Raw genomic sequence first — 6,000 nt, 5'->3', positions numbered from 1 at the left:
GCGAATATATTTCCAAAAAGTTTTTATGTTAAATTGAATAACTTTAATTTGAAATTTTCAATAAGTTGTTGGCAAAAGCCTGTGATATGCTGTGCTAGGCATATAATGCTTGACTCGATATCATGGTGCCGAGTTCAATATCTTAATCTATTATTGACAACAGAGTAGAAATTCTTTCTTTTGTTTTCCAGTACCTCTTGAATGCTTAGAAATGTTAAAATTTACTGGAATAAATAGGTAGTTGGTCATCCATGATCCAGTCATCTGAGCTTGAAGTAAAAAATAGATAATGTCATTAATATCTTTCTGATTTTGACTTTTAGAGTGATGCCTAAACTGAAGATTTTGCTCATCTCTTACTGCTCAAACCAATAGAAGATAAATTCTAACAGCAAAAAGAATTTACAACATTGAAAATTCAGAAAAATAGATCAAATATACACTCACTGTTCCTTGAGTCGTCTGAGAGCAAATCGTACCACCAAAAAAAATGCTTACAGCATTGAGTATTCGATATACAAAATAAATCATAATAGACAGCAGAAACTGAATTGCTCAGAATTCTTGAAACAAAAGACTGTATTGCTGCTCTGAAATCACAAACCTTTTTCTCTATTTACTAACTTCCTTCTTGGTGTACAATTGAAAAATTGTATTTCATTCTTTAATTACACAGCTTTCAAATTGGCAGATAAAGCACTCAAAAAAGCATTGGAACTAGTGTTTATTAGTAGCTTTTTAAAATATTTCATGTGAAAATTGTTTGTTTAAATTTCAATTGTGTAGCAACATCACTTATAAACATACTTTTCTTTGACGTTGAGTGCACACAAAAGATGGTCTCGGATCTTTAATAATTGAATTTTTGGAAGCACTTATGTAAATATATCTGTAAGATGTTCTCGATTCTTTGTATAGGTTTCTTGGCTTCTTGGCAAACATAATTGCACTCATGTTATGCAACTATAAAAATATATCTGTAAGATGTGCTCGAGTCTTTGGATAGGTTTCTTGACTTTTTGGCATATTTAATTGCACTCATGTTATGACAGAATTATGGTAGGTTAAATTTATTTTTTTTCAATATTTTCTAAAACTTACTTTTGGAGCAATAGTGTTTGTGTACTTGCAAAAATGACGATTATAGATAAAAAAGCAACCAAACTTTTCTTTCTTTATTTTCACGAAGAAATTTAAATGAAGTGAAAAATAATTATTGGATGCAAATTTCTGGTCATCCAAACTACATCTCCAATTAGAATCACTAAAGTCAAGAAATTCAAATATTTTAGAAACATATTGTTGAATATTAACACCCATTTACTTTTTACATATTGAAATATCTCAATATCTTCTTTAATTATATTTATATGATTTATATACCTTAAAATAAAAGAAACAAAAGAAGCAATATCTAGGTTTTTTTGAACAAAAACAATTCAACTTCCAACATTCTTTTTAAGTTGTTTCATCAATTATTTCAGCATCATCCTCTCAACAAAGTACAACTCCATGAGTATTTTGAGTAGAGATTGGTAACAATCAACCATATTGAGTTTTTTCTACATATCTTTTGCATATGTTGTTTTACAAATGAAAAGTCCATTTTTTATGGACCGCCATTGTTAGAAAGTATTGTATGAGATCTTAATATTTAATTCTAAAGTAATTCATTGTAACAATTTCGAACTTATATTTCATTTTAGAATTGTTACTTATATACAACAAATTATCAACATATAAACGTATATTATATTGAAAATATCTATCAATCTTAGCATATCATATTCTTGGTGCTCACTTAAGGGCATAGAAATACTTCTTCCACTTCAAAACTTTTTGGTTGTTTGGACTTAGACTTCCTCTTCTACTTACCTATTTAAAAAGGAAATCTTTACATCCATGTGATGTATGTTCTATTTCTTTTGAGTTGTTAGTTAAACCGCCATTATAAGGGTCTTTTATCTTGCTACTAATGTAAATATCTCATCAACCTGAGTAGCAGTGTTGGAAATGCTAGAATACATGCCAATGCATGCCTCCTCAGCTTCCATATCACCAGCACCACCTGTGACCAAATCCAAACCTTTCAGAAAAAATGAAAGGTTCTGACCCACCATTACCCTCTTACTAGGGGGTTGTGTATCATGGTGTTTAAAACTGTCTGCAAATTTGCCCCTACCTTGCCCAGCATGTCGTGGAAAGTTTGTGTAATCAACATCATATCCTAGATGAAATTCTACATACAATTATTTGCAAAAATACTGTGGTAGCTCATCCTTCTGTGGCCACCTATGATGTGTCGCCAATCGTCTAGGATATATGAATGGTGCAACAATAGGATCCTCACATCTAGTGACCCGATATCCTCTAACTATAGCCATTTCCATGTAAAATGGGAACATGGATTTCACATTCACTGCAGAAACATCTCTATCTATTGTTTTCCATTTAACTGTGCCATAGACAGTGTGAGATAAAGTCCTATAAAAATGCTTAATGTCATCATATGGGTTGTATGATTGAGCAAGCTCAATCATACACGTTAGCTCATCTCTAATACGTTCTAATTTATCCCTATTGGCCAACACATAAGTGTTATTTAAAGTTCGTTGTAACTGTACTAGAGAGGATTGCATTCTCAAAATAGTCTGAGTACGAGCATTCTCTGAATTCTTAGGAGTACTCTCAAGAGTCTCAGACCTACGTGAGGTTTGCTGAGGATCAAGATCCACATTTAGCTCAGAAGAAAAATGTTGTGAACTACTAGAAGCCATATCTAGATGTGATGTTAAATATATGAATATATATGTGTGTGTGTGTACATTAAATTGACTTTAAAACAAGTTCATATACAATGTATGCCACAAACAAGATGAAGCATTGTACAAATATGTTTTAAACATTTTAAATAAAATGAATCAAATGAACTGTGACCTATAGACATTTAAACTTAAAGATTACATTGAAAAACAAATTACATGAACTTATTTAACATAAAAAATATAATATGCATATGCAACTACACCATTATAGATAATGATTATGATCATTTTATTAAACTAGAAAGTTACGCCAAATATCAATAGTAATAATCATTCTAGCATAATTGTACTTCAAATAAAAAATTTCATAATAGGTATATAATGTTGGAGTAAAATAGACAATCACCTAATTTATTAGTAAATTATTAATTAGGTCTCCTTTTACTTTATGCTTTTATAAACATTCATTAGTGTACAATGTAATCTAGTTAATCTAGTTTAATTCATATTCATTTCAATATCAAATGTTTTTCTAGATCAAATCTCAAATTTGGATAGCTTGCAATCATAGCTTTTCCTCTCTAGATGTGATTGGTGTTTTTATTGTAAGTGATTCTTGGGAGTTGTGAGGCTCAATATCAACTCCAACATTCAAATACGGGGTTGTCATGAAAACCTCCCACAGAGGTTGTGTCCTCATGATGCTTGGTAACCAGATAAGAAAACATTACCGAAGTATTAGCTACATCTACTCATGTTGCACTCCACTCAACATACTAGTCCTATTATACCTTATACTAGGTGTATGCGGGAAAATGTGGTGACCAAAATGAATAACTCAAGATCAAAAAACCCACACACCAAAGAGACTCTTGGTGCAAGTATATGAACTAATTGAACTAGTTCAATTTCCCAAGGGGTGTCATTACAACTTTCCACATTTTGCTTTTCCAACCTAAACAACCTATCTCAAGTCATTACTCATGACTTTTTAAACATTCCTAAGACCATTCTAAGCCTCTCTAATGATCACACCAAGTTATGCCACTTTTGACCATCAATAAGGCCACTTCAACTATTCAAACTACTACCTATTCACAAAGTGCAAACCTAGGAAGAAAACCAACTCAACTAGGCCTACACTTGACTCAAATCAAACATCACACACACCTTGGACCCTCATGGATTCCTTATTAGGAACCTGACTTGGCTAAGGTCAGTACAAGCCAAAATTGTGGAAGGACTATAAGCCTAAGTCCTAGGTGCTCCTACACCATCTATCTCATGGGATCCTTAAAGTCAATGTTTTGTTCTCAGATCATTGAGCAAATGACTTAGAAATGACAACTCAAAGAACGAGTGATATTTGACCTATATGCATGAATGCATTATAAGACATATATGATATGTTAAAACTACGATGATGAAGATAATGATATGGTAAAATATTAACAAATTATCCTAACATGATATGCTAGCCTAGCATGAATATTCTATGATATGGAAATGAAATGCTTTTAAATATTTATGATGATATTTTAACAAGTAGAGGTTAAAATGCTTAATAAATTGGACTATAATGTAGATGCGTGAAACTTGGATGATATAAATATGAGGAATGAGAGCTCTATTTATAGGGAAATTTGGACAATGGATGGTTAAGATTGAATAATCTTAACAAGGGCTAGGATTGAAAGTTAATCAATCCATGTTTACAATTTTCACCAATGAAATGGTGACAATTGTCAACAAGAGGTTGTTTGAGAGGAGATGCAAAAAGTATTAAATTCTTAAGAAGACATGAAGGTTACCCTAGGAGATAAGGGTTAAGGTTAGGTTAGAGTTATCCATTAGATAAAGGTTTTACCCAAGGGGTAAACTCTTGTGCAAGGGTTAATAGGATAACCAAGGTTAAAGCCATGAATGTTTGATGAGACCCTTGAGTCAAAAGGATTGTTAAGTTAGAGGAAATTCTCTAACCAAAGGTCAAAGGTGAGTTAACCATAACTGGTTATGGAAGAGCCTTAATAGTTTGGAAGACTTTTAGAGGTTAACCATTTGAAGACATAAAGCCTTCAATGGTTATTGAAGACTTTGGAGGCTTTGAGAAGTGACACCTCTTTGCTTAGGAATGTGACAATAATTAGGAGATGAATTAGGCTAAATTGGAAGTGATTAGAAGAATCTAGAAGGGGTTTAGGAGACAAGTGGGAGATGTAGGAAAATGCAAGTGGATGAGGGAAAAAGATTTTAATTAAAATAAAATTACTTTATTTCAACCAAAATAGATGTAACTTGCATAAATACAAGTGGGAGGATTTTATAAATAAATTAGATTTATTTATTTGCAACGATCAATTTAATTAAATGTAAATTTAATTAAAAATGAGAGGGGAATTAATTAAATAAGTGATTTATTTAATTAAAGGGTAGAAAAGGTTTAGGTAAATTTAAATAAATAAATTGAGTAATTTATTTAATCAAATAAATGAAAACGAAGAAATTAATTAAATAGAATTTAATTAATAGGGGGAATGGGGTTAAAATAAATATTAAATATTTATTTAGGAAAGTGGTCAGATTTATACATCTACATGTTGCTCCTCTTTGAAGTGGCGTGTGTGCACATGTTGATTCAAAGAAAAATTGTTGGATATGCTTGCCAAAATTTGATCGATATGATGTCCTAGATGTAGATTTGATGAATGATATTGTGATGCCGCCTAAGGAGATGAATCAAGGATCTAGTGAAAAGTTGTCAAGTTGATGAGCATTTTTGAATTAATTGTGATATGAGTTCATATTGACTGCGTTGTATGAACATTATTGATTCATCTCCCAAAAAAAATGATGTTGATGAGGTTAAAAATGAAAAAGTAGGAGTAAAATTCGTGCCCCACTTATTAACCCTTGATTTTACCCTATTAAAAGGTAGAAAGTGACTTTAAAAAATCATTTGCACACTTGTCTCTTTGTGATTGTGACATTTGGAGCTCTGACGATAATGTTGATTCCATATTTTTCGCACTGATTTGAGCGCGTCAGGCGATACCGAAGACCCGCTGCATATGGCCCACCAGCAAGTGGCCGAAATCCATTTTCGTTTCTAATTAATTTTATTTATCTTCGTCACATTTTTCAATTTTGGGTAGAATTTTGTTGATTTAGTGTGTAAAAAACCCTAGGTAGGTTTAGCATCTCAGTGTCACATTACAACGAGGTCGAGGGGTAGGTT

Source organism: Cryptomeria japonica, chromosome 5 (genome assembly GCF_030272615.1).
Source record: "Cryptomeria japonica chromosome 5, Sugi_1.0, whole genome shotgun sequence".
Taxonomy (NCBI): domain Eukaryota; kingdom Viridiplantae; phylum Streptophyta; class Pinopsida; order Cupressales; family Cupressaceae; genus Cryptomeria; species Cryptomeria japonica.
Note: the sequence above shows the minus strand (reverse complement) of the source record.